This window comes from Halichoerus grypus, chromosome 6 (assembly GCF_964656455.1).
Source record: "Halichoerus grypus chromosome 6, mHalGry1.hap1.1, whole genome shotgun sequence".
Lineage (NCBI taxonomy): Eukaryota > Metazoa > Chordata > Mammalia > Carnivora > Phocidae > Halichoerus > Halichoerus grypus.
Genome location: NC_135717.1, coordinates 70,746,698 through 70,759,143, shown reverse-complemented (window position 1 = coordinate 70,759,143; position 12,446 = coordinate 70,746,698). Strand labels below are relative to the sequence as shown.

Below are 12,446 nucleotides of genomic sequence, written 5' to 3'. Positions count from 1 at the left end.
CTTTTCAATTGGTTGTTTCATTTAGTGTGCAGAAACCTTTTAATGTAGTCCCATTTGTTTATTTTAGTTTTTGTTGCCTGTCCTTTTGATGTCTTATCCAAGAAATCATTACTAAGACCAATATCAAGGTTCTTTTCCCTAAGTTTTCTTCTAGGAGTTTTATGGTGAGATCTCATGTTTAAGTCTTTTACCCATTTCAAGTTAATTTTTGTGAATAGTGTAAGATAGGCTCTAGTTTCATTAGTTTGCATGTGGATATTCAGTTTTACCAACACCATTTATTAAAGAGGTTATACTTTCCCCATTGTGAGTTCTTGGCATCCTTGTCAAAAATTAGTTGACTATATATGCATGGGCTTAAGTCTGGGCTCTCTATTCTATTCAACTGCTCTATGTGCCTGCTTTTATACCAGTACCATACTGTTTTGATTAATATAGCTTTGTAATAAAGCTTGAAATCTGATAGTGTGATGCTTGCACTTTTGTTCTTTCCCAGGAGTGCTTTGGTTCTTTGGGGTCTTTTGTGATTCTATACAAATTTTAGGATAATTTTTCTATTTATGTAGAAAATGTCATTAGAATTTGGATTGGGATTGATCTGAATCTGTAGATCACTTTGGGTAATATGGACGTTTTCACAATATTAATTCTTCAAATACAAGAACATGGGATATCTTTCCAAGTGTGTCTACTTCAATGTCTTACAGTTTTTAATGTATAGGTCTTTCATCTCCTTGGTTAAAGTTATTCCTAAGTAGTTTTTAATGCTATGATAAATGACATTTCTTTTTTAATTTCTCTTTCAGATAGTTCATATTTCATTGTTGCTGTATAGAAATGCCACTCTTCTATATCTTGATTTTGTGTCCTTTAACATTACCAAATTCATATATTAGTTCTAACAGTTTTTTGGTTGAGACTTTCTGCTTATGTTGATCCATCCTTGCATCTTAAGCATAAAAATCCACTTGATCATGTTGACTATTTTTTTTAATGTCCTGTTGAATGTGGTTTGCTAATATTTTCTTGAGAAACTACACCTGTATACATCAGGGATTCTGGTCAGTATATTTCTTTGCTTAAAGTGTCTTTATCTCTGATGTCCAGGTAATGCTGGCCTCCTAAAATGAGTTTACAAGTGTTATCTACTTTTCAATTTTTAACAAGAGTTTAAAATGGATTTTGTTAATTTTTCTTTAAATGTGTAATAGAATTCACCGGTTAAGCCATCTGTTCTTAGGTTTTTCTTAGGTTCAGGATTTTTATTACTGCTTCAATCTCCTTACTCATTTTTGGCTCATTCAGATTTTTATTTCTTTATGACTCATTCTAGGTAGTCGCCTACTCTTACTGTGTCTCCATTTCTCCTTTCTGATCAGTTGGTATTTGTTTTATATATATTTTGTTGCTCCTATGTTAGGTGCATAAATATTTACAAATGTTATATCATCTTTACTACATAATGACCTTCTTTGTCTCTTGTCACATTCTTTATCTTAAGGTCTATTTTGTTCAATATAAGTATAGTCACTTCTCTGTTTTGGTTCCTATTTCCATGGAATATCTTTTTCCATTGCTTCTATTTCAGTTCATATGTTTCCTGAAAGCTGAAACAAATCACTTACAGGAAACATATATTTGGGTTTTGTTTGTTTTTACCATTCAGCCACTCATTTGAGGAGTAGAACAAGTAAAATAAGAAATGACACAGAAGACATTACAAAACACAAATTTGGAAAAGATAATAAAAGATTTCTATGAATAATTATACACCAATAAGTTGGACAACCTAGAAGAAATGGATAAATTCCTACAAACATATGACCTTCAAAGACTGAATCCTGAAAAAATAGAAAATCTGATGAGATCAGGGGCACCAGGGTGGCTCTGTCAGTTAAGCATCTGCCTTTGGCTCAGGTCATGATCTCAGGGTCCTGGGACTGAGCTTTGCATCAGGCTTCCTGCTCAGCGGGAGTCTGCTTCTTCCTATCCCTCTGCCTCTGCCCCCCACCTGTGCACTCTCTCTCTCTCTCTCTCTCTTCCCTCTCAAATAAATAAATGACATCTGTAAAAAAGAAAAGAGAAGAAAATCTGATGAGATCAATTACTGAGAAGGAGATGAATTAATAATTAAAAAAGTCTCAAAAAAGGAAAGTCTAGTACCAGATGGCTTCATTGGTAAGTTCTACCAAACATTTTTAAAAAGATTTTATACTAATCCTTTTTAAACTCTTTCCAAAAATGAAGAGAAAGGAACACTTCCAAACTCATTTTACAAGGCCAGCATTACTCTGATACCAAAACCAGGAAAGGACGCTACAAGAAAAGAACATTACAGGCCAATATCCCTGATGAACATAGGTGTAGAAATATTCAAAAAAATATTTGCAAACAAATTAAGCAGTACATTAAAAGATCATACACCATCACCAAGGGAGATTTAGTCCAATAATGTTCAACATATGCAAATCAGTAAATGTGATATGCATTAACAAGATGAAGGATAAAATCCATATGATGTTATCAGGAAATCCAGTAAAAGCATCTGAATGAATTCAATATCCTTTCATGGTAAAAATTTGCCAACAAAATGACCATAAAGGGAATATACACTAACATAATAAAGACCATAAATGACAAGTCCAAAGCTAAGCATATTCACCAAAGAGAGCTGACAGATTTTCCACTAAGATCAAAAACAAGACAAGGATGCACATTTTTTCTACTTTTATTCAACTTAGTACTAGAAATCATTGCCACAGCAATTAGGTAAGAAAAATCAATAAAAGGCATGTACACTGGAGAAGAAAAAAAAATGTTACCGTTTGGGATGATATGATCTCAAATACAGAAAATCCTAAAGACTCCACCAACAAACTGTTAGAGTGAATATAAAAATTCAGTAAAGTTTGAGGATACAAATGCAATATACAAAAATCACTGCATTTCTATGCAATAAAATATCTGAAGAAGTATAAATAGTATTGCCATTTACAGTAGCATCAAAAAGAATAAAATACTTAAGAATAAATTTAACAAAGGAGGTTAAATATCTGTACCCTGAAACCACAAAACTTGGATGAAAGAAATTGAAAAACACAAAAAATTATAAATATTCAATGTTCATTTATTGAAAAAACTCAATATTTTTAAATGTCTGTTGTGCCCAAAGTGATCCTCAGATGCAATGTATCCCTGTCAAAATTCGAATGGCATTTATCACAGACATAGAAATAATAATCCTAATATTTGTATGGAACCACAAAAGACCTAGACTAGACACAGAAATCTTGAGAAAGAATAAAGCTGGAGGCATCACACTTCTTGAATTCAAGCTACATTACAAAACTATAGCAATCCAAACAACATGATATTGGCATTGAAGTAACACACTGGTGAACAGAACAGAAAGCCCAGGAAGAAGCCCATGCATATATTATCAATTAATTTTTAATAAAGTAGCCAAGGATATACAATGGAGAAAGGACAGTCTCTGCAATAAATGGCATTTGCTAAATATTAAGTAACCACAAATTAAAGAATGAAGGGGCGCCTGGGTGGCTCAGTCATTAAGCATCTGCCTTCAGCTCAGGTCATGATCCCGGGGTCCTGGGATCTAGCCCCGCATCAGGCTCCTGCTCAGTGGGAAGCCTGCTTCTCCCTCTCCCACTCCCCCTGCTTGTGTTCCCTTTCTCGCTGTGTCTCTCTCTGTCAAATAAATAAATAAAATCTTTAAAAAAAACAAAAACAAAAAACAAAGAATGAAGCCAGACCCTTATCTTACACCATATACAACATTCAACTCAAAATACATTAAAGGTTTGGATGTTAATAGCTAAAACTATAAAACTTATAGAAGAAAACAAAGGAGGTTATCTCCTTGACATTGGACTTGACTATGTTTTTTTTTTTTTCTTTGACACCAAAAGCAAAGACAAAAAAATACAAAATAAACAAGTAGGACTGCCCAAAACAAAATGCTAAGAAAGTCAACAAAATGAAAAGGCCATCTACAGAATGGGTAAAAGTGTTTTCATACCTCATATCTGATTAATATCCAAATATAAAAAACTGATGAAACTCAACAACAAAATAACAACACAATTTTAAAAGGGGGAAATAACAGAAATAAACATTTTTCCAAAGCAGACATACAAATAAAAAGGTACGAGAAAAGGTACTCAGGAGAAAAAGGCAAGATGGCAGAAGAGTAGGGGACCTCGTTTCATCTGGTCCCTTGAATTTAGCTGGATAACTATCAAACCATTCTGAACGCCCACAAATTCAGCCTGAGAGGTAAGAAAATATATCTGGAACTCTGCAAGTAGAAAAGCAACTGATTTTTGCAAGGTAGGATGTGCAGAGTTGTGAATCTGTGGGGAGAAATGGGAAAATAAATGGAGGGGGGGAGGGAGACTCCATATGCTGGCTACTGAAAAGTGATATAACACTGGAGCACAAAATTAGAACCTTTAGAAATCCGCTCCAGTGAGAGATATCCCTTACTGAAAAGGGCTCAGGGGATGAAAGGGGCAGAATTCCAGATGGGTCACTGTGGTCTCAGCATCCCAGGAGACACAGAATGAACGGGAATGCCTGAACTGGTAGAGTACCCAAGCAGTGGAGCAGGGAAACTGGTTATGGTCAGTGAACCCAGGAGGGAACTTGCATTTTGGGTTGCCATAAACTGTGAGCCAGGCCAGTCGGGTGACCACTCTTTGCCTGAGCACCGTGAAAAGGACTGGAATGTGTGGGCCATTTACCATCCCCTGGGAGGGGCAAAACAGCTGTGTTCACAACTAGGCAACAGCTCTCAGGGCGGTGGTGGTTCCCGAAAGGACAGTAGAGCGGCACCCAGCCATGACCCAGGAGCAGCAGAGCAGAATGCCCGCACAAGCCAACAACCACTGGCAGTCCTGAGGACACAAAGGGCAGGGGTGCTTGAGGGTCCCTGGGACTCCCCCCAGGAGGACTGCAGTAGGTGCACATGGAAAGAGTCTGCGGGGTTTGGCACACACAAAAATGAAAACTGTCCCAGAGGGTTTATTGAAGAGGGGAGGACCATGATCTCTCAGCTCAGCCAGAGATCTGGGCTTGGCCATTTTTGCTCTGATCCTCTGAAGAAGCACAGAAAACCTCCAGGGAACAAAAGCCAGATATATGATAAGTTTACACTGAGGCCAGACCCCTGACAAAGGGTGGGGCAACTCCACCCAGGGAAAGACACCTGAGAGGTCGCACAGCAGGACTCCTCCCCCAGAAGACAGATTGGAAGAACTGGTGGAATAAAACTTTATGGATCCCACAAGACTGTAAAACTCTAGCACCAGGGGAAAATAGTATATTGAGCTACAGGTGTTTTCTCAAGACTTTTATCTTTCGGTCTAAAATGTTCTGCTTCTTTTTCTCTTCTTTCTTTTTTTTTTTTTTTTTTTTACCTTTTTCCCATTTCAACTAGATTCTTATTTTACCAATTTATGTTTTTAAATTGCTTTTTAACTTTTACTTTTTACATCTACATTTTATAGATATATGCTTCAGTTTAGTCCTTTTTTTACTCTATTCAAATATATATATATATAAGTTTTGCTTTCTTTGCAATTTTGAGATGTAGTGTCTTCTAACAGAGAGACCAAAATTCAATCAGGAACAAGTGGATCACCCTGCATTGGCCACCTGTGTTATTATTATAGTCTTTCTTCCCCACCCCCTTTTTATTGCTTTGTTTCATTGTAGTTTTGTTTGCTTTTCTGTGGCGGCTTCCAACCACTTGGATTTTTCTAAGGTATATTTTGCTTGGGTTGTGGTTGATATTTTGGACTCTTCTCATTTGGTTACCCATCCTTCTCTGAGCAAAATGACCAGAAGGAGAAATTCATAACAAAAGAAAGAACCAAAGGCAATGTTTTTTGCCACAGAGCTAATCGATATGGATATAAATAAGATGTCAGAGATGGAATTCAGGATAGCAATTATAAAGTTAATAGATAGGCTTGAGAAAAGCATAAATGACAATACAGAATCTCTAAGGGTGGAAATGAGATCAATCAGGCCAAACTTAAAAATGCTATGAATGAGATACAGTCTAAATTGGATGCTCTAACAGCTCTAACAGCTGGGGTAAATGAGGAAGAAGAGAAAATAAATGATCTAGAGGACAGCCTGATGGAAAGGAAGGAAGCTGAGTAAAAGAGAGAAAGACAACTAATAGCCCATGAAGAAACGTGTCTAGCAATGATGACATGAAACGAACCAATGTCAGAATTATGGGGTACATGAGGGGGTGGGGAGAGAGACGGCGAGAAGGTACACTTGAGCAAATCACAGCTGAGAACTTCGCTAATCTGGGGAAGGAAACAAGCATTCATGTCCAAGAGACAGAGAGGAACCCTTCCAAAATCAATAAAAATAGGTCAAGACCCTGACATATAATGGTGAAGCTTGCAAATCTTAGATAAAAAGAAGCTATCCTGAGAGCAGCTAGGGAGAGGAGGTTCCTTACATACGTACAGAGGGAGGAACATCAGAATAGCCTCAGACCTACCCCCAGAAACCTGGCAGGCCAGAAAGGACTGGAAAGACATATTCAGGGTACTAAATTAAAAGAACATGCAGCCAAGAATACTTTATCCAGTAAGGCTGTCATTCAGAATGGAAGAAGAGATAAAGAGCTTCCAAGACAGATAGAAACTGAAAGAATATATGACCACCAACCCAGCCCTGCAAGAAATAATAAGGGGGGTACTGTAAGCAAAGAAAAACCCCAAGAGTCACATAGACCAGAAAGAAACAGAGACAATCTACAGAAACAGGGACTTTACAGGTAATACAATGGCACCAAATTCATATCTTTCAATAGTTACTCCAAATGTAAATGGGCTAAATGCTCCAACCAAAACACACAGGGTATCAGATTGGATAAAAAAGCAAGAACCATCCATATGCTGTCTATAAGAGACTCATTTTAGACCTAAAGACACCTCCAGACTGAAAGTGAGGGGGTGGAGAACAATTTACCATACTAATGGACCTCAAATGAAAGCTGGGGTAGGAATCCTCATATCAGACAAATTAGATTTTAAACCAAAGACTGTAGTAAGAGATGTAGACTGATACTATATCATACTTAAAGGGTCTATCCAACAAGAAGATCTAAAAATTGTAAATACCTATGTCCCCAAATGAAAGCAGCCTACTACATAAACCAATGAATAACCAAAGTAAAGAAACATATTGATAATAATACATTAATACATTAATATTAGGGGACTTCAACACCCCACTCACAGCAATAGACAGATCATCCAAGCAGAATATCAACAAAGAAACAACGGCTTTGAAGGACACACTGGACCAGATGGACTTCACAGATATATAGAACATTCCATTCTAAAACAACAGAATATTCATTCTTCTTGAGTACATATGGAACTTTCTCCAGAATAGACCAAATACTGAGTCACAAATCAGGCCTGAACTGATACCAAAAGATTGAGATTATTCCCTACATATATTCAGACAACAGTCCTTTGAAACTGGAACTCAATCAGAAGAGGAAATTTGGAAGGAAATCAAACACTTGGAAGTTAAAGACCATCCTACTAAAGAATGAATGGGTCACCTAGGAAATTAAAGAACTTAAAAAAAAAATCATGGAAATGAATGAGAATGAAAACACATCAGTCCAAAACCTGTGGGATACTGCAAAGGCGGTCCTAAGGGGGGAAATACATAGCCATCCAAGCCTCTCTCAAAAAATTAGAAAAATCCCAAAAGCACAAGCTAACTTTACACCTAAAGGAGCTGGAGAAAGAACAGCAAATAAGGCCTAAACCAAGCAGGAGAAGAGAAATAATAAAGATTAGAGCAGAAATCAATGAGATAGAAACCAAAAACAAAACAAAACAAAAAACAAAAAAACAAAACAAAACAAACAGTAGAACAGATCAACGAATCTAGAAGCTGGTTCTTTAAAGGAATTAATAAGATCGATAAACCTGTGTCCAGACTTATCCAAAAGAAAAGGGAAAGGACCCCAAATTGCCAAGGAAATGTTGAAAGAGAAAAACAAAGTTGGGGGCATCATGCTGCCTGATTTCAAGCTATATTATAAAGCTCTGACCACCAAGACAGCATGGTACTGGCACAAAAACAGACATATAGACCAATGGAACAGAATAGAGAGCCCAGATGTGAACCCTCCACTCTATGGTCAACTAATCTGCGACAAAGCAGGAAAGAGTATCCAATGGAAAAAGGACAGTCTCTTAAATAAATGATGCTGGGAAAATTGGTCAGCCACATGCAGAATGAAACTGGATCATTCTCTTACACCATACACAAAGATAAACTGAAAATGGATGAATGACTTCAGTGTGAGACAGGAATCCATCAAAATCCTAGAGAAGAACACAGGCAGTAAACTCTTCGACCTCAGCTGCAGCAACTTCTTACAAGATATGTCTCTCAAGGCAAGGGCAACAAAATAAAAAATGAACTCTTGGGACTTCATCAAGGTAAAAAGACTCTGCATAGCAAAGAAAACAATCAACAAAACTAAAAGGCAACCTACAGAATGGGAGAAGATATTTGCAAATGACATAACAGATAAAGGGCTGGTATCCAAGTTCTATAAAGAACTTCTCAAACTCAACACCCAAAAAACAAGTACTCCAGTCAAGAAATGGGCAGAAGACATGAACAGACACTTCTCCAAAGAAGACATACAAATGACCAACAGACACGAAAAAATGCTCCATATCACTTGGCCTCAGGGAAATACAAATCAAAACCACAATGAGATACCACCTTACACCAGTCAGAATGGCTAAAATTAACAAGACAGGGAACAATAAATGTTGGCAAGGATGTGGAGAAAGGGGAACTGTTTTACACTGTTGGTGGGAATGCAAGTTGGTACAGCCACTTTGGAAAACAGTGTGGAGGTTCCTCAAAAAATTAAAAATAGAGACCCTATGAGGGGCACCTGGGTGGCTCAGTCGTTAAGCATCTGCCTTTGGCTCAGGTCATGATCCCAGGGTCCTGGGATCAAGCCCCGCATCGGGTTCCCTGCTCCGCAGGAAGCCTGCTTCTCCCTCTCCCACCCCCCCTGCTTGTGTTCTCTCTCTCGCTGTGTCTCTCTCTGTCAAATAAATAAATAAAATCTTCAAAAAAAAATAGAGGGGCGCCTGGGTGGCTCAGTTGTTAAGCATCTGCCTTCGGCTCAGGTCATGATCACAGGGTCCTGGGATCGAGCCCTACATCGGGCTCCCTGCTCCGCGGGAAGCCTGCTTTCCCTCTCCTACTCCCCCTGCTTGTGTTCCCTCTCTCACTGTGTCTCTCTGTCAAATAAATAAAATCTTTTAAAAAAAAAATAGAGACCCTATGACCCAGCAATTGCACTACTGGGTATTTACCCCAAAGACACAGATGTAGTGAAAAGAAGCGGCACATGCACCCCAATGGTCATAGCAGCAATGTCCATGATAGCCAAACTGTGGAAGGAGCCAAGATGCCCTTCAACAGATGAATGACTAAAGATGTGGTTCACATATATAATGGAATATTATTCAGTCATCAGAAAGGGTGAATACTTACCATTTACATTGACTTTGATGAAACTGGAGGGTATTATGCTAAGTGAAATAAGTCAATTGGAGAAAGACAATTATCATATGGTTTCACTCATATGTAGAATATAAGAAACAGTGCAGACGACCACAAGGGAAGGGAGGGAAAACTGAATGGGAAGAAATCAGAGAAGGAGACAAACCATGAGAGATTCTTAAGTATGGGAAACAAACTGAGGGTTGCTGAAGGGGAGGGGGGTGGGGGATGGGGTAACTGGGTGATGGGCATTAAGGAGGGCACATGATGTGATGAGCACTGGGTGTTGCACACAACTGATGAATCATTGAACACTACATCAAAAACTGTAGATATACTATATGTTGGCTAATTGAATTTAAATAATAAAAAAGGTACTCAACATCATCCAATAAATAAAAATCAAACCACAACAAGATATTACCTTTTAGAATGCACATTGTCAAAAGGATAAGATAAGTGTTGGCAAAGATGTGGAGAAAGACAACACTTTTACACTGTTGATAGGAATGGAAATTGGTACAGTCATTACGGAGAATAGTATGCAAGGTCCTCAAAAAATTAAAAATAGAACTACCATATCATCCAGCATTCTCATTCCCGGGCATATATCTAAAGTGATTGAAATAAGTATTTCAAAAAGACATCTTCACACCCATGGTCATTCCAGCATTTTCACAATAGCGAAGACATGGAAAGAACCCAAGTGTCTCTCAGTAGATAAAGTAGATGTAGTGTAGGCATACAATGGAATATTCAATCACTGGAAAGAAGGATATCTTGTCATTTGTGACAACCTGGATGAGTTTGGAGTCAGAATGGCAAGTGAAATAAGCCAGACAGAGAAAGACAAATACTATATGGTTTCACTTATATGTAGAAGTTTTTAAAAAGTCAAACTCATAAAAACAGAGATGAGAAGGGAATAGAAGAAAAGATAATGGTAGTTACTAGACAGTGGGGGCACTTGAGGTCCCCCGGCTGTATGGGACACTACCAAAGAGAATCAGTTCTTTCTTACAGTATACACAGTAGTGAGGAAGGAGGTCCATGATGACGAAAAGGAAGAGATCACAAGAGTGGCAGAAAGGATTCTCAGAGGGCATAAAATGTATTCAATTCCCACTAATGCATTGTAAACTCCATCTGAAAGCCCACACATGAGCTGCTGGAAACCAGTGGGACTTAAAGCCTGGGATTTTAAAAATCAGCAGGCTGGGCTCTAGGAGAGCTTGGAGGGCAACTAGAGGCTGAGTCCCATCTTTAAACATCCAGCTTAGCAAACAGCCCCTGGACATACAGCTTGGTAGGAACAGTTTGAAAGGTACTAAGAGCTTATGGGAGGGAGAGTTAGTTACTGATCTCAGAGTTTGCTGAGGGACTTCTCTGGGAACAAAGGAGCTGGCAGGTGCCATTTGCCCCATCCCCCACCTCCTAGCATAAACACACTGCCACCTGTGAGAACCAGCACTGCAGGCATTCACTACTTAACTTTTCTTACACCAAGCCCCACCCCCTCCAGCCAGGCTATTATTCAGAATAGAAGAAGAGAGAGAGTTTCTCAGACAAAAACTAAAGGAGTTCATGACCACTAAACCAGCCCTACAAGAAATATTAAAGATGACTCTTTGAGTGGAAAGGAAAGACCATAAGTAAGAGTATGAAAAGTAGAAAACAAAATCTGTTAAAATAAGCCTTCTGTAAAAAAAATCAGTCAAGGGGTTAACAAAATAATGTAAAATATGACTCCATATATCTAAAATGTGGGTGGGAGAGGAGTAAAGAATGGGTTCAAACTTATGTGGCCATCAACTTAATATAGATGTCTACATACAGAAGATGTTCTAACCACTAGTCAAAAACCACTAATAGTTCTGTTTCTGGCCACTGAGTCATGTAGATTCAGTGTTGCAACCCAGTGGGAAAATGCAGCCTTTGATTGAAAAAGAGACCACATAATGTTTGAGATGATAGCGAAATACATTTGGGAGAATCTTCAGCTCCTGGTCAACAGGCCCAATGGCAACTACTGTTTCAGGCTACACAATAACTAGGGGTACTATATGAATGAGAAGATTCTGAAGTTGGCCACCAACATCTCTAGGGAAAAGCTGGTGTCATGGAATAAGACTCACAAGATCCAGTTGCACATCACAATTCTGGATTACCTTGTACCCTATGCCAAGTATAAAGTGTGAATAAAGCCTGGAGCAGAGCAGTCCTTCCTGTATGGGAAAAATGTGTTGAAATCCAGACCGGGTTGAATCACTGAAAATAATTTTCAGTACCAAGGAGAGGTGGTGTACTCCATGACAGACATCCCTTTGAATTTTGGGGTGGCAGCAAAGTCTGCACAAGACTGAAGGAAAGTAGATTCTATGGTGATTCTGGTATTTCATCACAGACATTGGGGAATATGTGTGGCATGAAGAGACACTGACTTAAGACAAAATCATTGTAAGGACTTATGCTATGTGGAAAGACGTTGCTTTGTTTCCTGTATCTGTGTATGCTCTAGCATAATGTTGAATTCTGTTAACAATGTAAATTCTTCAAGGACTTCTTAGTTTAATATTATCTCTATAAGGGATGAATGTAGGCTGGACTGTTATGCAGAAATGGCTCAAAAATGGCATTGTAGATCTTTGTGTTTGTGACTAAATAGAATACTGTGTTTTATATTTGAATCAGAGAGCTTTTGGTCTTGAGTAACAGGTTCTAAATCACTGGAACTCAGGACAAGAATAGCTTATTATTGATGTACTATACCTTGGCTAATTGAATTTAAATAAAAAATAAAAATTTTAAAAAAGAATAGCTTACTGTTATCTGTAACAACA

The 12,446-nt window shown here is 38.2% G+C and overlaps 1 pseudogene; it reads left to right on the top strand.

Moving 5' to 3' along the window:
• The first annotated feature begins 11,532 nt into the window (after positions 1-11,532).
• On the top strand, positions 11,533-12,051 carry LOC118521291 (60S ribosome subunit biogenesis protein NIP7 homolog; annotated as a pseudogene).
• Positions 12,052-12,446: the final 395 nt, after the last annotated feature.